The sequence below is a fragment of the Lycorma delicatula genome, chromosome 7, assembly GCF_047948215.1.
Source record: "Lycorma delicatula isolate Av1 chromosome 7, ASM4794821v1, whole genome shotgun sequence".
NCBI classification, from domain to species: Eukaryota; Metazoa; Arthropoda; class Insecta; order Hemiptera; family Fulgoridae; genus Lycorma; species Lycorma delicatula.
In genome coordinates this window covers 14,986,494-15,008,947 of record NC_134461.1, presented here as the reverse complement: position 1 = coordinate 15,008,947, position 22,454 = coordinate 14,986,494, and the positions used below count along the sequence as shown (strand labels likewise).

Genomic DNA, 22,454 nt, shown 5'->3' with positions numbered 1-22,454 from the left:
TAAAATTTCAGAAGAATCAATCAAAAGAGTCAAAAAGTTGAAATACTTATTCAACTTGTCATTACTGTGAATGTTTAGAAAAAAAAAGAAATAAACTGCAGAACACAAAAAATGAAAAGTGGCTTTCATCTTAAAGAAACATAAAATAAAAAATTCTTATTAAAAAACACATAAACACTATAAAACCATTGTTTTACCTAGTACGGATGGCATACAGAACTTCTTAGGAAAAATCTATTAATTGCAAAAAAAAATTACTTTAAGGAAACTCTACTGCAAAAACTCAAATATTTATAAAATAACCAAATTTTGAAAAGTCATAGAATTAGAAGAAAATTCATGGTAGAAAAAAACTCAAATTTTATGGTCACTTGAACGAAATGGATGAAACTAAATTAATAAAACAAATATGTAACTTTTTTTAAAAAAGGGAAGCAATTTCTCAATGATGGTCGATTGAAGTTCTCATCTGAAGATCTCAAATTATTAAATATTTCCAAAGAAATAATTTTTGATAAATGCTTTCAGAAAATTTGTGTTTGGAATCTACATTTCGAAAGAAACAGAAAATGAAACATGGTGACTGGACCAAAGAAAGGAGAGAAAAGTTTAGGGAAAAATGAAACAATTTGGAAAATAAAGAACTGGCCTATGCGTGGGTGAGCCTTTGAAGGTCTAATCACAAACAAAAATAAAAATAAAAACAGGATATGTTATAACGTTTTAAATGTAGTTTAGCTTATCAAAACAAAACTGAATAAATCTGTTATAACACTCTTGACTATTGATTCTGTACATTATTTTATTTATTAGTTCATATCTTTTTGCATTGACAATTGGATTCACACATTTATACATTGAACTTCCCTAACTGAATGACTGTAATTACAAAATTTATCAGGAACTCAAAATAAAAGATCTCAGGCAGATTCACTTTATAATTTCATCCGGCTTAAGAAGCCAAATTAAAATAACTTGATCAGAAAATCAACAATTTTTCTCACTAAGACTTTAACTTTTTTAAAACTATAAAACTTTTTTCAAAAACAACAAAAGTAGCTTCTTCAAGACAAACAATATAGTACATTTATCTAAAAAAGTGTCTTCATGAAAATAATTTAATTTAAAAACATTTCATTACAATGAATAAACATTGAAAAGTATTTTTTTTAAAATAATGATTGCCTTTACATCGTCATTTGCCATTACTTTGGCTTAAGTTAATGTGTATTAACTTAAGCCAAAGTAACAGAACCACCCACGAACTTACCCATTCATGTTCCATTTACTTCAGCTGGTTTACATAATTCTATGATAGTAATTTATGATAAAAACATCATGAAGTGTTATTTATAAAATTATATTCACTAAAAAAAGTTTTCCCTGAAGTCTTATACTGTTTGAAAGTCTTATGGAATTTCTTAGGAAAAAATAATAAAAGTTGTAAATATACAAATATGTAAATATAGTACAGAAAGAAACCCAGAAAGAAAAACAACAGGAAGTATAGAAACTGGTTTACAATGTTACAAATTAACGTTCAAGATTTTGTACCTAATTAAAAAAAAATTAGTTTAACATTCATTCTCAAAGTGGGTAATAATGCTCCCTTGTGAGCGCTGGAGGCATTCATGGGACTCACAGAAGATTGGGGGTGTGTTCAGGCGGTCAACAAAGGCAATGACATTTAAAAAAAGGCAAAAATTATGTTTTCCTGATACTTCAAACTAAAATTAAAAATACCTACTACGTACAAAAAATTTTTCAATTGATAACTTTGTATAGATAAAACTGTCATATTTTTGAAAGCAATTTTAATAAAAATACTAATAAATATGATTAAATATCTGTTTTCACTGCTCTTATTTAAAATGTAAGTTTCAACTATGAAATTGCTGTTTTTAAGATGCAATTATTAACAGATACCAAGTTTAAAATTTTGGTGGCACTAGAAAATTTTTGATTATAAATGTGGATGGTGGGCGAAAAAATTTCAGAATCAATGGTTTAAAAGTATATACATATTAAAGAAACATCATGAATATTTTCACTGTACAAGTCTGGCCAGGGGTTTTGTTAAGCCCTTCATCATTTGCCCATTACCATTTACTTTATAATCTTCAATTTTCAGGATCTTACTCTGCACTATGTTGTGAAGCCATCAAACAGTAAGGAGTTGATGGTAGGGTATCATCTTACCCAACCTCCCTTCCTCCACTTAATTATAATTTAATAATGGAAAGAATGATCTACTATAAAAAATATGAGAAAATATAATGTTAAGAATTAATTAACATCAGGTAATTATTAAAAACATTGAGATCAAAAGATAAGTAAAATTTGGAGAAGTGTTCCAGTGACATAACTTGAGCTTATAATCACAAATAAAAATAAATTTTGAATTGTTTTGTAACAGGGAAAAGTTAAAATTTGTTTCAATTATTTCCCTTGAAAAAACATTGATTCATTAATCTCTTCCATTTTTTCTTCCTTTAAAAATCTGAATTCTAGTTTAAATAATTTTCTAAATATGTTGAGAATCAGCGTAAAATAAAGTTTGACAACCAGTTTCAGAATAATGAGACTCTATCTTCCAAAATGCCCTATGCAGCTAATTACCGTTTCATTCCTATTTACTCCAGGAAGGAGCCAATAATTAGCTACACATGACTTAGAAGAAAAACTTCATTAATCTGAAACTCAATTATTAATAACTTTAGTGTTGTTATGCCGTTCAATGAATAAATCCACTATGCATTTCACAATAGCGTTATTATAAATTTGAATTAATAGAGAAAAACTTTTGGGACTTACATTTAACATTTACATTTTTTGTGTGCGGAGGTAAATGTTCATGCATTTCATTAAATACAAGTATTAACCACTTTAAGCAAACCATTAAAAAGATAGCTAGGATGGGTAAATCATTACTGATATTCAGCGGCAATAACCAGTATATGTTACGAATAATAAAACAAACTTTGTTTACGAGCACAAAAAAAATTTAACAATAATAAAATTTCAGATAAAAGGTACACCAAAAGGTTAGGTCTAAAAATTAACTATAAACATAACATCTTAAAAGTTATTTATAATTTTATATAGACCACTTGTATCTAGACCACTTACTTACTTTTAGTAAAGGACCACGGTGCAAAATAGTATTTCTTTATTAACAAAAGCCAATCGGTAGACCTACCACATTATTTCTCTTAGTAAGCACTCGAGTAAAATTATTTGGATTAACAAATTAATCTACATCGTTAAATTGAGTAATATAGCCATTAACAGTATGGTTACAAAGGACGCACACCCATGTCGTGTAATGTATTTAACGCGTTATCTCGTTTCTTACTAGATGTAGAAACAATTTTAATCTGCCGACATTTTTGACACGTTTTTTTAAATGTACGCAGCAAACAAGTCAAGCGAGTGTTATAAATGTATTAAAAAAACAATATTATTCTGGAGCTTATAAAAACCTAATAAAGAAGATAGATTAAATTAAAATACTATACTTACATTATATATTCACACAAATTCATAATCTTTTTTTTATACACATACATTTTAATTCTTTTTTATCCACAATCACAGTTTAGATTATTATCATCTTGGAATGTTCTTTGATCATTTACATACATTACAACTGTAAATAATTAATGTAAAACAGGTTCAAAAACTTACAATTATGAAAATTAACTATATCATTACTTATTTTTAGTAGAGGACCACAGCACAAAACAGCATCGTTTCATTATTCACAGAAACCATTCAGTAGACCTATCAAATTATTTCTCTTAGTTTGCATGTTGTGTGTTAGAAATTTATTATTGAATAAAAACAAAAAAAAAACACACTGATATTTATTTTATTTCCATCAAATTAGTACAGATTAGATAGGTATCTTATTCCTTTTACTGCTTGTTTTTCAATAATCATTTATTGTAATATTTAACAACGTTAATTTACTATTTTTTTACTAAATATTTGTACCCCTTTGTCAAAAAGTGATGCTGATTCTTTTAATAAATTAAGTCTTGCATTTTTGTGATTATAAATATTATATTGTAATTGTAAATATCATTTATGCGTATAACATTAATAACTTGTAAATCTTTATCTAAGTTTATTGTATTAATATATGTAATGAGTGAAATAAGATGTGAATCCTTAGACTTGTACTAGTCTCTTCAGACTACAATAGGACTAAGTGAAGCGAGGAGCTTGCTTAACATAAAAATCTCAAACATATTTTTTTGTATTTGCAAAAAAAATTAATTATAAAATAATAATCATACCAAACCAGAATCCGTATTTATTTTCAAAAATTCCTAAAGGCATACGATTCAAACGACAATCTTTGGTAAAATATTGAAAGAATTTATGCCAATAATACTGAACATAAAATAAACATACTCAAAGTCAAATTTTTGAGTGGAATTTCCAAACCCTTTTAAAAAAAAACTGCAGTGAAACAAGGTGATGGTCTCTCACAATATTGCTCAATTGTGCTCTGGAAAAATTAATTGAAGAATAGAATAGGAAAATACAAATACTTAATAAAAATGAAATTATAAATATGGGGGCACAATATCTTTACCATCATTAGCTGATGATCTAGCAACTTTGGTAAGAGACTTTAGATAGAGAATGAAAATTAAAGAATTCGAAAAATGTTCAAACAAAATCAAGCTACAAATTTCATATAATGGATTCAACAATAAAAGTAAAATCCAAACCATGAGTAAAATAATACCCCTAATGTTTTAGAAAAAAAATAAATAAATAAAAGCCAGAACACAAAAAATGAAAGTGGCTTTCATCTTAAACATAAAAATAAAAATTTTTTATTAAAAACACATAAGACACTACAAAAAACCATAGCTTTACCACTGTTACTGTTATATAGTATGGAAGGCCTACAGCATTTCTTAGGAAAAACTAGTAATTGTCGAAAAAATTATTTTAAGAAAACTACCACTAAAACTCAAAGATAATATTTATAAATTAAGCAAATCGGAAGAAATTTACCAAAATTTTGAAACCGTACAATTAGAAAAAGAACTCAAATTTTATGGTCACTTGAATGGAATGAATGAAATTAAATTAATAAAACAAGTATTTAACTTTTTTTAAAAAAAGGAAAGCAAAAAGGAAGCAAATAAGCTAGTTCAAAAAAATATTATTAAATACTTCCAAAGAAATAATATTTGATGAAATCTTTCTGACAACTAGTGGATAAATCTACATTACTAGAGAAACAGAAAAGGAAACACCAAAGGAATGGACCAAAGAAAGATGAGACAAGTTTAGCGAAAAAATTAAAGAATCTGGATAAGAAAGAACTCGGAACTATGCATGGATGGTCCCTTAGGTCTGATTGCAAAAAAAAAATGAATAAATAAAATAACAATAACATATGTTTATAAACTTTTGAAATTTACTCTAGCTTATCAGAAGCAAAACTGAATCTATCTGTTACAACACTGATTCTGCACATTTTATTTATTAGTTCACTTATTTTTTGCACTGACAATAGGACTCACACATACATACATTGAACCACCCTAATCGAATGATTGTAATTACCAAATTTATCAGGAACATCAAAATAAAAGATGTTAGACAGATTCACTTTATACTTTCATCCAGATTAGGATGCCAAATTAAAATAACTTGATCAAAAAATCAACAATTTTCTGAAGAATTTTTAATTTATATTTTTTTGAAATTATAACTTTTTTTAATAACTTAACTAAACTATAACTCTAATGGCTTTTTCAAAACAAACAATATATTACATTTAAGAACTCATTCAGAGTTGTATGTTACTGTTTTAATGTTTTTAAATACCTACTACACTAGTACAAAAAATCCAATTGAAAGCTTTGTTTTAATTATTGAATATGCTATCACTATTATTGTTAAATAACTATATAGATAAAATTGTAATTTTTTTGAAAGCAACTTTAATAAAAATATTTCTAAATATGATTAATTATGCGGTTTAATTGCTCTCAATTAAATTGTAAGTTTCACTCAGAAACAGGTAATGCCACATTTAATAACAATAACTGCAATTGTTGTTTTTAAGAATGCATCTAAAAACAACTACTGCAATTATTAAACAAATGGTAAGTTTAAACATTTTTGGGGACGCTAGAAAATTTTTGATTATCAATATGGATGGTAGGTGAAAATGTTTGAGAATCTGCAGTTTAAAAAAAATATTACATATAAAAGTAGCATCACGAGTATTTTCACTGTACAACTAGACTGGCCAGGAGTTGACTGAGGTTTGTTAAGCCCTTCATCATTTGGACATTAGCATTTTACTTCACTTTATATAATCTTCAATTTCCGGGATCTTACTCTGCACAATGTTGTGGAATCATCAAAGTGTGTGGTAGGGAATCATCTTACCCAAGCCTCCCTTCCACTGCTTAGTTATAATTTAGTAATGTAAAGAATGGTGTTACTGTAAACTCTATGACAGGATATATTTTTAAGAATTTACATGTAGTATTTATTAAATACATTGAGATCAAAAGATAAGTAGAATTTTCGAGAAGTGTTCGTGAGATAACTTGAGCTAATAATCACAATTAAAAATAAATTTTGAATTGTTTTGTAAAAGGGAAAAGTTAAAATTTGTTTTAAAACAAAATTACTGCACTTGGAGAACCGATTTATTAACCTCTTCTATTTTTTCTTTTTTAAAAATCTGAATTGTAGTTTTAATTCTCTAAATAAGATTTTTTTACATTTAATTTTAATTAATGAGTCTATATTAGGTTAAAGTTTGACTACTAGTTTCAGTTTAATGAAATTCTTTCTTCAAAAATACCTTATGCACCTAATTACCGTCCCATTCCTATTTAATGCAGGAAGGAACCATTAATTAGCTACAAATGACTTTGAAGAAAAATTACATTAATCTAAAACTCAATTATTAATAACTTTAGTTATGTCATGCTATTCAATGAATAAATGCACTGCATTTCACAATAGCATTATTACAAATTTGAGTTTATAAACAAGTTGGGCAATTATTACTGATAGTTCTTATTCAACAGCAATGTAGCAGTATGCCTTAACATTGAAAATAATTAACATAGAAATTAGAACTGACAAGGTTGAATAATAAAACGTAACTTTGTTCACCAACACAAAAAAAATAATATTAAAACAATAAAAACGTTTCAGATAAGATACACCAAAAACTTAGGTCTAAATTAACTATAACCATAACGTTTTAAAAGTTACTTAGTTTTATATTATCTAGTTAACACAATTAGCATAACGTAAAACTGTAAATAATTAACGTAAAAACAAGTTGAGAAACACACATTCATATTATGTACAATTAAGAAAACGAACTATATGCCATTACTAACTTTTACCACGGCGCAAAATAGTATTTCATTATTCGCAAAAACCAATCGGTAGAACTATCAAATTATTTCTCTAAGTACGCATTCAAGTAAGATTATTTGGACTAACAAATTAATGTACACTACTAAATTGAGTAAACAGCCCTTTAACTGTACGGTTGAAAAGGATGCTAACAACGCAAACCGACGCCATGTAATGTATTTCATGATGAAAGTAACACCATCTCTTTTTTTCCTGTTTAGCCTCCGGTAATTACCGTTTAGATAATTCTTCAGAGGATGAATGAGGATGATATGTATGAGTGTAAATGAAGTGTAGTCTTGTACATTCTCAGTTCGACCATTCCTGAGATGTGTGGTTAATTGAAACCCAACCACCAAAGAACACCGGTATCCACGATCTAGTATTCAAATCCGTGTAAAAATAACTGGCTTTACTAGGACTTGAACGCATGATGAAAGTAACAACGTGTAGCATTGCGCACAGTATTCGGCGCGCATGCGTATACGCTCGTCCCAAAATCTCATTTTCTACCGGGTTATTTGAACATATAAGTTTTTAGTTGTACAAAAATTTTACAAAATGTTAAATACATGATAATGATTAAACGAGCTAGCAATCGAATATTTATGAATGATTATTCACTTTCAATATGAATTAGTATTATTTGGTACTGATAAAGTCGTAATATTTATTAAAAATAATAAAAAAATTTTTTTTAATAATCCTTAATAAAAATAAATATTTTATACAAGTCTATTGATTCTTAAGAGTATTGAAATCGATCGTTAATTAAGATAAAATTCAAAATAATGAATTAAAAACTAAACAAACAAACAGGGGACACATCTTATGAAGTGCAACTGACAAAGTCTTTGTGTAGTGTGTGTGGCTCTATAATAACGACTCCTTTTGCTATTCGTGGGGTTCGGTATCGAATCACCGATAATTTTTTTTTTTATGCTCATAAAATATTTTTTTTACTAATATTATTTTCCATTTTTTATGTGAAACTATTTAATGCTGTTAAAATGGAAAATCAACTAAATAGGAGATAACTTATTTGAAAATTTGAAACTAAAGATCTGATATTATTTATTTTGGTCAATCATCGGAATTGATGATTTTTTAGTTTAATTAAAAATATTATCGCAAAACAATTTTTGAAAGAAATTGCTTTTAATAATCTAATTTACACGGAAAAATGAATATTACTTTATAATACTGAAATAAAAATAAAATAAAAAGTTGTTTAGTGAAAAATAATTTTATATTCAATAAATATATTTTTCTAACGAGTCAAATGAAATGCAAGGGATTTTCTAGGTAAACCATTTTAAACCGCGTGCAATAAAGAGAACAATTGCAAAAGGGTCGGATTTGGTTTTTATGTTAATGAAAACTATTTTATTTTCTATTTCATATAAAACGTTTCCATTATATTTTCATTTTGAATTAAAATAATTAAAGTTAATTATTTTCTGAACCGCTCTGTAATAGTACATTAATAATTAATTCAAGGTAAATTGTTTATTAAGAAAAATTATTAGAAATTATTATATCGTTAAGAAATAAACGAAATTAATCATTCAGATCATAATTCTCGACTCCACATACAGTCGATTAAATTTTATATAAAATAAACAAAAAACCTACACTCCATATTTATTTGGAAGTGGGTGTACATGCACACGTGAGTACGGCACTTCCTATTTATAAATATTAGAGTAGAATCCTCAATGGTGAGATATCCTTTTGGGAATTAGGCTACTACCGGCCTTAACTTTTAATTATATTTAATTACTATAATTTTTATAAAGTAAAACAAATAGTTTTGGCACGTGATTATTTCTCAGTTTATTATAGATTCATGTATAAGTGGGTAAAAAAAATATTTTATTATATTGTTAGTCATTTTGTGAAGTGAAAAAAAAAAAAATATATATATATATATATATATTTATATTATATGAAATATAAACCTTCAAAACACAGTAATTAGATAAGTTAAATAACTATTTCCAATAACTAGTTTTCGCAGAATCCTGCATCTTCACTTGGTATTATTAAATTAATATTAATTAAAACATATTCTTTTAATTTTTGTCATTTTATTTGAAAATATGTTTTGTATTTTTAAGTTTTGAATAATATAATGAGTGTATATGTAGATTTTGCTGTCTAGTACTGGATAAATATATATATGTATATACTGATATGTATCAGTATACAATATATATATATTTTCGATCGATAGTGTAGTTTAAATAAAGTGCAACAACTATCCTTGATAATTTAAACCAAATTACTTTCTCATTCTACTAAGGCAATTTCCTTTTCAGTTTACCTTAGTTTTTTCCAGTAAATATAAGTAAAGCCAATTTTTGATGGTACTACTGTATCAGTTTCTTAATTCCTGTAATAAAAAAAAAAAAATGAATTTTATATATAAATATGATAAATTTCAGTATTTTAGATATTGATAATGAAGAATCTCTGCAAATTAAATCTTAAAACTACTTTCTAAATGAAAACAGAAATTGTTTTAATGTTATATCTAAATAAATTTCATTAATATTTGACAAAACATTTTCGTGTTCATGAAAATTACCAGTAGTCGGTTTCAAATAATTTTAAACATGTTAATTTGGGTTATCATAATTGCAAATGATTGCAAGAATTTTGAATTTTTGAGGCGAGTAGTTTAAAATTAATTCAGATTATTAAATTCTACATTAAATTTTACGTACACTAAAACTGCACTAGGGTAGGTTTTTTAAGTTATTTAAAGGTTCTTGATTAAAAGTTTAATTTTTTTATTATTAATTCACCACATAACCACATAGGTAGAAGCTTGCGTTGTGGTAGTATGAATTGAAATAAAAAAAATTATACCTGACCAGTATTTAAACCTGAGACCTCAGGATGAAATTTCTAGATCCTTCCTCTCTGCTATGGAGATCGACGGAATGGTGTATTTAATTATATTTTTTATATATTTAATTGGATTTAGTAAATGTTGGATTTAGTTTTTTTTTCATGTAAAGTTCTTATAAAATTAAAAATATAATTTACGAGTAGAATTTATTAAATATAATTTAATATTAAGCTTACTTTTAAAATGATTGTACACAGTGATTCACAATTATCCTTACAATTTTGTATACTGAGATCAATTTTTCATTTTTACAAATATTTCTTGAGTTTGTTGTTAGAAGTTTTCATTTTTGGTTTTATTTGGGTAAATATAATTAATGTTTCTTCAGAAATGAAATTTAGCATTGGAATGTTTAAAATTGCAATGGTGCTTTGAAGTGTTGGTTTTAAGCTGTTGTGATTGATTGAGAATAATCACACTAATCTTTATTTTTCATTCTTGACAAGGTAATCTCTATACAACAGAAAGAAGTTGCCTTATGAAATACATCATTGCTGACCGGTCCAGCACAAGATAATATGGTTCAACCAAGTCCAGCAACTTTCATCCTTTAGCTCTTCAATTTACAATAATATAGTAGTAAATATTCAAGTTTGGTGGTTTTGTTTATACAAGCCATAACAGCTAGTATTTATTTATTTCAATTTCTGTATTTACAGTTTAATTTATTTTTATAATTTTGTAATATTACACTGAGTTTTTTTGTAATAATATCATAGCAGTCCTAAGTTAATATTTAAAGTCCTAAGTTCACCGGTTTTAAATGTTTTATATATACTAGATACTATAGGATGTGACCTTATGGCAATGTGTAAAATGCAGGACGATGTGATTAGGGGAACATTTAAAGCAGCCTATATTGAACTGCCGGCCTCCATGGTGTAAGAGGTAGTGTTTCGGTCTTTCATCTGGAGGTCCCGGGTTCAAATCCCAGTCAGGCATGGCATTTTCACACACACTACAAATCATTCATCTCATATTCTGAAGCAGTAAAACATAAAAAAAATTCCTATATTGAACTGCATCGGTTTGTTAGATAATTTTTATGCTGAACATATTAATTTTTTTTTAAATCTTAAAGGATGGGGCTTATTTTTGTCACAGTTATGAATGATTTTAAGAAAAGCAGTTGGTCTTGAACGTGATTTTTTTTATCTAATTATTTACATATTTATAATAATGGGACTGTGGGAATTCTTATAATGAAAGCTTACTGAAGTCAGTTTAAAGTTTGTGTTTATTAATTAAACTCATTTAAAATTTGTTAAAATATATTAACATTAAAACTGAATTTATATGCCGATAAAAAGTAAAAATTAAAAAGTAATTCTGTAGAATTTTTTAATTATAGTAATACTAGCAGACCCGGCAATGCTTCACTATTGCTAGATTTTAGTATATATATATTGAAAGTTTGGTAAAACATTACAGAACCATAAAATTTAACCTTTCACTTTATCTCTTTTTCCCTATTTCCCTTCTTCCCTTTCAACTCTTTTCTCTTTTTACCTTTCCCTTATTTCCCTTTTTCATTCTTCTTTTTTTCCCTATTTCCCTGTTCCTTTTTCTTTTCTCTATTTCCCCTCTTTCCTTTTAAATCAGAGCAGTAACGTAAATCGGTCTAGTAGTATTTTAGTCTATAGTGGACACACATACAAACATTGCCTTTTATATCTATAGGAGAAGAAAGTCTGTATATTTCTTTCTTTGTTTCGTAAATATCTCAACACTGGCGCCACCTAGTGGATATAGTTTTTGCAAAAATTTCTCTTTTCGCATAACTAATATGTATTCTGAATATGAGCCAGATCGGTCCATAAATACAATTTTTCCAAATATCTCAACTCCAGCGCCACCTAGCAGGTGGTCCATTTTTTGTAAAAAATATTTCTTTTCACCTAACTAATATATATTCTAAATATGACCCAAATCCAACCACAAATGCAATTTTCTCCAAATATCTCAACCCCAGTGCCGTCTAGCCGGTCCATTTTTTGCAGAGGTATTTCTTTCCATGTAAGTAACACATATTCTGAATATGAGCCAAATCGGACCGTAAATACAGTTTTTCAAAATATCTCGGCCACAGCGCCACCTAGCGGGTCCAAACTAATTCAGAAACCTTCACAGGCATGCACACAACAACTTACCACAGTTTCATCGCAATCGGATGAACGGTTTAGGAAGGCATAAGAGACATACAGACAGACAAACATTCATTTTTATATATGTAGATAATATCATAAGTAAAGTTGTGGTATTGATATTGGGTGTCATTTTCCAGCCTTTAATATTTTAATGTAGTTTTAATTACTATATCATCTGAAGGAATATCTTGTTGATCAAAAGAAACTTGGCTACTAATTTTCTAGCTTACAAAATTATAATACTTTCGCCATAATATTACAGCATCTATATATATCATATTGTGTGTCTCTTTGGCAAAGAGACACAGAATATCAAACAAATTCGTACAAAGTGACAAATTCTGCTATGTTGCGGTTTCATTCTCCTGCTTATTCCAAAACTCATTGACTCACACTCTGAAATTTTTGTCTGTCACCATTGGTATGGAATCAAATTTGCCTGTTATATTGACAAGTCTAAAACAAAGTGCAATGTTGAAAGTGTGAAGCTGTTGATCAAAGTGTTGTGAGTTGGGGGGCAATAAAAACTTTGAACATTAGAATCTGATAAAATAAATAATGAGGATGAACTTCACAGTGGTTGACCGGTTTCTGTGATCGATGAGAAGCATCAAAAGGAACAAACAACAATGAAAGCAATGTTGTGAACAGCTTCTGAAAATTTATTATGATGAAGAAGATGACTTCATTTTCAACATCGTAACAGGATACAAAAGTTTGTTACAACATTAAGACACAGAAGTAAAACAGCAGAGCTCGGTTAGCCACAATAAAAAAACTTCAAAAGAGTTTTTGGGATTCCAAACACATGTACGTGACTGGACTACCTGGAATATATGTGACATATTGACATTAAAACACCTTAGGAAATGAATGTGTCATGTTTGGTAACTCATGGAGCTGAAAATTCTGCAACATGATAATGTTCATACACATGGTGTGCAAAGCGCCGAGGTTCTTGTAAATTTGAAATTTGAACCTACCCCACATCTTTCATACTTAACAGATTTCTTGCCTGCAATTTTCACTTCTTTTTGCTATTAAAAAGTGATTTTAGGGGTTATTTCACCTTTGATTATGACTGAAGTAGACGTAAGGTATTAGTTCAAGGAAAGATCAATAGTGTTCTTCATTGACAGAATGAAAAAACTTTTTCACGGTAGGAAGAAAGTGTATTGGTGACTATGTGAAAAAATAAATTAAGTTTTTGTAGCAAATATAACATTGTTTCATTTGAGTGTATTAAAAATTCAAACAGTTGTTTTTTCTAATAGACTGTAGCAATAATAAATTAATTCATAGTTGTGTTAACCTTCACGGTAGAGGAATCTAACTCTCACTTTCATCCAGAAGTTCTGGGTTGGAATCCCACTAAGGTATATTTTTCTTTAAAAAAAATGAAAAAGAAATAGGAAGAGTAGCTATAATTAAATAAAAGCTTGTGTAGAATAGATTAAATAAATAAAATTATCAGCCTATGAATTTTATTTGTTTGATCAGAGTTTTCCATTCAGTAATATTTAGGAAGTAGTTAATGTACACCTGGAGCTATAAAAAAATATGCTTTTTTTTATTCATGTCCTTCTACTGCCAGACGTTGAGGTTAGTTAATAATATGTTAGTGTTTATTGAAACTGGATTATAAATGTTGCTATATTGTAAAATGTTACATTATTTTTTAGAATGTTAATGCACTATTTATAATATATATGTCAATAAAAATATATATTCAGAAATAAATCATCATGAAAAATTGAAGTCTTACCAAACTGTGCAAATAATGAGAGCAGCTACTACTTGGTTCCCTTCTGTAATAAAATTCTATAACTGGTTCCATATTTGTCATCATACCTTGCATATTTCTAAACTTTCCTTATGACATCTGTGTTTTTAGGTTTTTATTCTTAAAAAAAAAGATGTAAAATGATGTTAGGATCAACAAATGAGTTACATAATGAAAACGTTTTATTAACATTTAGTATTTAGTAAAATTTGTTGCAAAACTATAGTATATTAATATTGAGAGAAAAAATATACAGATTACATACGAGTAAGTAACACAGTATTTGAAATGTTGATAAGTGTTCATTTTTTGAAATATGTATAGTAGACAATGTAAAATACATCCAGATAATTAGAAAATTTACCATTTCAATTTGGGTTAAAAAAGGGCATGAGCCTGAGATTATAAACAGTATTTATGTTTAAAAAATGAAAAAATTTAAGAGGTTGTTGCTTCTTGTTACTATTTTTAATCAGCAAATAATTGAAGTCCAGTCTTCAGGCAAAGATAAAAGTAATTCTAAATGTTTATAAAATGTTTGGTCAATTAAATCACAATAAATTATTTTCATATCACAACAATAAGTTATATTCAAGTTTAGTTTAACTCTACAACTGCCATAAATTTCTTGGATACTACATAAGTTATATTTTAATTTTTAATCCTGTTTTTTTTTTTTAATATTGAATTTTATTATTTCATTACATTAGTATGTCACTTTGGTTATGTGTTTAAGCAATTTCATAGAGGTAAGGAATAAGAGGCCTAATTCTTTTGTTTTTTCATCAGTTATCATTTGCTTGATAATTCAGATTGGATTAACTGATGTTTATGAAATTTTGTATGAAGACTTCTGAATTCATTGATGCCATTTCATTTTGATTACAAATGATCATGGAGTGGGGAAATATGGTCACCAAGGATCCTAAATCTCAGAATAAGTAGAATAATTTTTTACTTGGATGCGTGTATACTTTAATCTCCCATTTAATTTTCCTCCTAAGGGGTAGTCTGTTAAGGGAAAAGCCCTCGGTAGCCAGAGTTACATAACTCTTTACTTATTTTACTTTAGTTCCATAAATTTAGTTTTGAACAGTTTATGAACATTTATTCGGTTATGATCCGCTAAAAGACAACCTTCATTAGTATAAATAATTATCATTTTCCTGTTTGTTTTTAGAGCATTTACAGTGGGTAGAAAGGGACTCTATGAATCATGAGACCTTGCCGTTGGTGAGGGGGCTTGAGTGCTCAGGGATACAGAGTAGCTGGACCGAAGGTGCAACCATATCGGAGAGGTATCTGTTGAGAGCCAGACTAAGGAATGATTCCTGAAAGAAGGCAGCAGCTCTTTCAGTAGTTGTTAGGGGCGTGAGTCAGAATGACTTTAACGGCCACATCAACATCACTCAGTCCTCTGAGTACTGCGCAGCTGAAAGCAATGGAAAACTACAGCTGCTTTTTTCCAAGAAAATGTGGCTCTCTGATTTTCATATAGCAATGATGGAGGCGCCTTCCTTGGTAAAATATTCTGGAGGTAAACTAGTCCCCCGTTCGGATCTCCGGGTGGGGACTACTAAGGAAGGGGTCACCAGAAAATTAAAAAATAACATTCTACGAGTCGGAGCGTGGAATGTTAGAAGTTTAAAAAAGGTTGGTAGGCTAGAAAATTTAAAAAGGGAAATGGATAGGATAAATGTGGATGTAGTAGGAATTAGTGAGGTTCGTGGGAAGAGGAAGGCGACTTTTGGTCAGGTGATTTTAGAATAATTAACTCAGCTTCAAATAATGGACGGGCAGAGTAGATTTCATAATGAACAAGAAGATAGGGAAGAGAGTAGAGTATTTCAAAACGCATAGCGATAGAATCATTGTAATAAGGATAAAATTAAAACCTAAACCGACAACGATTGTTAACGTTTATATGCCTACAAGCACCCATGATGATGATGAGGTAGAGTGTGTATATGAAGAGATTGATGAAGCAATTAAGCACGTAAAAGGAGATAAAAAATTTAATAATAGTTGGAGATTGGAATGCAAGGAAGGAAATATAGTGGGTGAATACGGGCTGGGAAAAAGGAATGAAAGAGGGGACCGACTTATAGAGTTTTGCACGAAGTATAATTTAGTAATTGCCAACACCCAATTTAAAAATCATAATAGAAGAATATACACTTGGAAAAAGCCAGGCGATACTGCAAGGTATCAGATAGATTATATCATGGTTAAGCAAAGATTTAGAAATCAACTCATTGACTGCAAAACTTACCCTGGAGCAGACATTGATAGCGACCATAATTTGGTGATAATGAAATGTAGATTGGGGTTTAAAAACCTGAAGAAAAGGTGTCAGATGAATCGGTGGAATTTAGAGAAGCTTGAGGAAGAGAAGGTAAAGAAGATTTTTGAGGAGGACATCGCAAGACGTCTGAGTAAAAAAGATAAGGTAGAAAATGTAGAAGAAGAATGGGAGAATGTTAAAACGGAAATTCTTAAATCAGCAGAAGCAAACTTAGGCGGAATAAAGAGAACTGGTAGAAAACCTTGGGTTTCAGACGATATATTGCAGCTGATGGATGAACATAGAAAATATAAGAATGCTAGTGATGAAGAAAGTAAAAGGAACAAACGACAATTAAGAATGCTATAAACATGAAGTGCAACTGGCGAAAGAAGAGTGGATTAAAGAAAAGTGTTCAGAAGTGGAAAGAGAAATGAACATTGGTGAAATAGACGGAGCATACAGGAAAGTTAAGGAAAATTTTGGGGTACATAAATTAAAATCTAATAATGTGTTAAACAAAGATGGTACACCAATATATAATACGAAAGGTAAAGTCGATAGATGGGTGGAATATATTGAAGAGTTATACGGAGGAAATGAATTAGAAAATGGTGTTATAGAGGAAGAAGAGGAAGTTGCGGAGGATGAAATGGGAGAAACAATACTGAGATCTGAATTTAAGAGAGCATTAAAAGATTTAAATGGCAGAAAGGCTCCTGGAATAGACGGAATACCTATAGAATTACTGCGCAGTGCAGGTGAGGAAGCGATTGATAGATTATAAAAACTGGTGTGTAATATTTATGAAAAAGTGGAATTTCCGTCGGACTTCAAAAAAAGTGTACTTTAGTCATGATACCAAAGAAAGCAGGGGCAGATAAATGTGAAGAATACAGAACAATTAGTTTAACTAGACATGCATCAAAAATCTTAACTAGAATTCTATACAGAAGAATTGAGAGGAGAGTGGAAGAACTGTTAGAAGAAGACCAATTTGGTTTCAGGAAAAGTATAGGAACAACGGAAGCAATTTTAGGCCTCAGATTAATAGTAGAAGGAAGATTAAAGAAAAACAAACCAAAATACTTGGCGTTTATAGACCTAGAAAAGGCATTCGATAACGTAGACTGGAATAAAATGTTCAGCATTTTAAAAAAATTAGGGTTCAAATACAGAGATAGAAGAACAATTGCTAACACGTACAGGAACCAAACAGCAACAGTAATAATTGAAGAACATAAGAAAGAAGCCGTAATAAGAAAGGGAGTCCGACAAGGATGTTCCCTATCTCCGTTACTTTTTAATCTTTACATGGAACTAGCAGTTAATGATGTTACGTTGTTAACAAAATTTGTTAAATTGCTAAATTGTTATTAAGAACAATTTAGATTCGGAGTAACAGTACAAGGTGAAAAGATGAAGATGCTACGATTTGCTGATGATATAGTAATTCTAGCCGAGAGTAAAAAGGATTTAGAAGAAACAATGAACGGCATAGATGAAGTCCTACGCAAGAACTTGAAGTTTGTCAAACTTCAGACATTCGGTTGGATGTAGAGGTTCCGATGAAATGACTGTACAGTAGTACTATAGATTAGCATTCGGTGATATTAATTTTTACCGCAAGTATTCTTTGTTAATCGATAGGCTAGCCGTTTTACTGATTTTGGACCTAATGGCTTGTTTCTGAGGGATGTTGACTTCAATAATCTCCCCAGGGTATTTGAATTTTTCAGTTTCATTAATTTACTGTATATTATTGTTAGTTTTTTAAACTGCTGATTAAATATCATAAGAAATTTAAGTATTTTATAATGTATTTTATGAGTATTTTATAATGTAGTAATAATAAAAGGGAAATTTAGAAAAGTACGGTTTATATTAGTTGTTCTGAAAAATGTTCATAATTTATACACGGTTAAAAAAGTGGTTAAAAGTAGTACGGCATGGTATAATCATATACTATTTATTAATCTTTATTTCTACAGTAACCACAAGCTTATGGCTGCTTGCATTTACTCAAGGATGATTCAATTTTGTAGCATGACATGCTACAAAATAGCATAGTTTTTGTAAAATGACATGCTTGACCAGTATTCGAGCCCAGAACCTCCTGATAAAAGTTAACTAATCTGCCACGGAGATCGGCATGAAACAATGTTTATGACAACAAAACAATTACCGTCGTTTACATTCAGTCATTTATTCTTGATCTGTATACCGACTGGTAGTGATTGATTTGTTTTTGCAGTCGATAGGAAGTATTAAGTTTGTAGGAAATGTTTATTATGTCTACGTAAATTCCTCTATAAAGTTTCATATCAAATCTTGGCACTCCCTCAAAATCAGATTGAGCTTTTAAGATAGAAAATTGTGCTGTCTGATCATTAACTGGTGTTTATAAGTGAAATTAAATATCTTATTCTATTCTTGTGTTTATATTTATGGATGTGCAATCTCTACCTGAATTCTGAAATTCTGAACCTATAAAGCTAAACTACGACGCTACAAAACAGCGATTTGCCCAGAAGCCTTATATGCAAGGGAGTGTTTAGGAAAGTTTAACGTAAGAAATCTTTTAAAAGAAGAATCTTAAGGAAGATTTTTGGACCCAAAAGAACAGAGAAAGGTTACAGACTAAAATCTAACAAAAAAATTTATCAAAAAATGAAAGCTTTAGGAATGGATAAGCGGAAAAGAACGAGTTTTTTTGCCGTATTTACAGAACGAGTGACAGTAAATTTACAAAATATTTATTTAATTTTTACAGACACAGAAAAACAAAAATCGGGTGGCACCAGGAAGTAAGCAAAGACCTACAATAACTTAATAAAGATTGAAAAAACTAATAACGGATAGAATAAAGTTTTGAAAAACAATCGAGAATTTCAAACTAGATAAAAAGGAAAACCAAAGAACAGCTCCAGAAAATTTACAGAAGAGCATAAACAAGCGCTCTCGTAAAGAATGAAAAAGTACTGGAAACAACGGAACGAAGAGGAAAAGAAGAAAGAAAACGCAATGAGATCTAAAAAGGTCTAATCGAAAGAAGAGGAATGCGGAATATAATGTTATTTTAAAATAATACAAATAAATGTCATCGTAATAATCGACAAAGTAATAAAATCAAATCGCCACAGGCAGATCCAAGAAGGACATGGTCCCCATGAGCTTCCCTTGGAGGTTAACACGGTGTATTTAAAAAAAGGTAATTCCTTTAAAATTATAAAAATTCAAAAACAATAAACATTTTATTTTTTAAAATCAAATAAAAATACGAGAAGGTAATCCTTTTTGTTTTTTCTGATGTCAAAAAGGGAATTTCCCAACTACCCTCCGATTTCTGTTTGAAGTTGTATGCAACTTATATAAATGGGGCCTCAAATTAAGATTTTGTCGTAGACCTGGTAGAGGTTAATTCGGTACTGGTAGCGGTCAGTTTTTATGTAAGGGAAGTAGAATAACGGAAAGCGTAGACAGGATTGCTTTTTAGTCAAAGAAGCACAAGGACAGGTTTCCTGGTACATAAGAAATTGAACAGAACGTGTTAAACATCAAGTTTACGGGAAATGTATTTATAGACTTCAAGAGAACCACAGAAAGCTTCTTTAAAAAAAAAAATAGAATATGATTGCATCAGAATATATTATTGGTGAATTATAACACAAAAGTAAGGAAAACTGGAAGAGAGGGTTTGCATGAGGTTAATAAATATTTTTGTAGCATCATGCTTATTAGGTATCACCTCTTTCTCATAGGCGCTAGTAACACCCGTTTTTAAGACGTCGAAGTCGATAATACGTATCACGATTGTTTTATCCGATTTAAATCAGCCTTGAATTAAACAAATTCTTCTTTTCTTTTAAATTAATAAGAGCCAAATTATGATAGTTTCAAAAATAGAAAAAAGATTAGAATTATACGGACAAGTAAATCTAACAGACATTTTATATTCTTTGTACCCGCATTATCGTTTGAGAAATGCATTTCATTTTTATCCTGTTTTATTAAAGTTTTTTTGATACTTCTCTAATAAATTAACTTATAATAATAGTAAAAATAACTTTTTTCATCTTAAAATTAGCCGTACCTTAAATACGTATAAAGAATCTTCTGTTTTACAAATCACAAACGCTTAATAATAAAAATTAAATAATTTTAAGCGTATTTAAACGACTAACTTGAACGCTTATAAATGAACGTATATATTATAATATTTATTAATAATTTCCATTAAAAATAATACAATATATTTATGACAAAATTATTTCGGTTACCTTTATTTACTTCACCGATCATTTACTAAAAATCAGCAACAAAAACTTATTAATAAAATTAAATTCTAAAAATAATAAATAATTCAAGAACAGATTAACAAAACAATATACAAATAATACTACAAATTTTCAATAATCAAATTATTTATACCTTCCACAGTAAATAATATAATAACAAATGAAAAAGGAAATAATATTTCACCTAAAATTAATGTCACACAAGACAATCATTTCTGCCTTTTTTAAAATGATTCATACAAAGGAGGTAGGTTGTAGTTTCTACAACTAAAATACATATATAAAATAAACTAACACAAATAATGGTATTATATAAATCACGGAATAATTAATAAGGGTAAATGATTCCTTAATTATTTAAATAAGTAATTAATCTAATCTATTGTGTTAGTTACATCATATTGATCACTCGGTGTATCTTTTTCTCTTGAATGAATTTTTTTTTAATGTTAAATCATTTAAAAAAACAAAACCTACATTAAGAGAGCTACTCTGTAAATTGTTTTATGTAGTATCCATTATATTTTATATTAAAAGAACGAACCGAATAACAGTATATGGAAAAAGTCGCCTTTATGAAATTTTCTCAGTTCATATACCACCTGTACGTCACGATTTGAAACTACAACTTAAATAAGAAATAGAATTTTTTTTAGTTTTCTCAGATGAATTTTAGCAAAAAATATCCCTGAAAGGGCGGCTGGCCTACAGGTAGGTCTGACACCTCTGAGCCTGTAAGTTATGACATTACAAGACACGATATAAAGGCATTATTGGGGAAAATGAATGCAAAGCTAAGAAAAGAAGAAATTACAGGAAAATCAGTTTGAAAGGATGAATCGCATAAAACAATAATTTTACTAGAATTCTTCTGTCGCATCAAACGTAAGATGTTTATCTATTTCAAATAGCTTCTACAGAAATTAGATGCTTACAACGCGAGTAAAAAACTATATAAGGGAACAAAGATTTGTAGGACTGAAAACAGGAAAAAAAAATCAAGATGTAGACCAGAAATTATCACGAGATGTAATATTTCTATCGTTTTGTTTGATATCAAACAAAACGGAAGAACCTTTGTTATCTTACAACTTTATCTGCATATATACGCAGAAACCAGACAAATTTACAAGGTTTGTTTCAAGATGTTCAAGTTATCGTATAAGATATAAATGAGGGGTTCACTTCTTGAACTTGCAAGGGTTACCAAAATGTTTAATCTTACTGCACCTCCTGAGAAGACAAAGTTAAGGATTTTAAGGGATCTTGGCCGGTGAAATATAAAATAGATATGGAAAATAAGGTTGTGAAACGAGTAAATTGTTTACAGTTTCTCGGTTCTAATAAATCAATTTAAAAGAAACATCTGTTTCTTCAAAATATGATTTACGGTTCACAAATATCTGTTCATAAGAAGATAAAGAGATTTAATAGACTAAACAGAAGTTTCAAAAGAACCTTAAAATAAAGTTTGAAAGGATACTCTTGAAATTTAATAAAGTTATCCAAAATTTTAATTGTCTTTTTGCCAGCGGGACTTGGATGCTGACAACTTCATAGATCTAGATTGCAAGCGGCCGACTATGTTTTTTGGGAACAGTACTAA

At 29.0% G+C, this 22,454-nt stretch overlaps 1 protein-coding gene across 9 annotated transcripts in view; it reads right to left on the bottom strand.

The window, feature by feature from the left end:
* The window catches only part of LOC142327350 (DNA repair protein XRCC3-like), an 84,634-nt gene that overhangs the window by 33,278 nt on the left and 28,902 nt on the right, over positions 1 to 22,454 (bottom strand). For 5 of the 9 annotated variants that reach the window (XR_012756963.1, XR_012756962.1, XR_012756967.1 and 2 more), the window contains exons 2-3: positions 14,249 to 14,386; positions 9,746 to 9,814 (exon numbers count right to left, since the gene is read on the bottom strand). The gene's annotated coding sequence lies outside the window, so the exon portion shown is untranslated. Of the gene's footprint in view, positions 1 to 6,237; positions 6,521 to 7,400; positions 7,988 to 9,745; positions 9,815 to 14,248; positions 14,387 to 22,454 lie in introns of those variants that run through there. The other 4 variants (XR_012756964.1, XM_075370320.1, XR_012756965.1 and 1 more) reach the window with 3 other exon arrangements.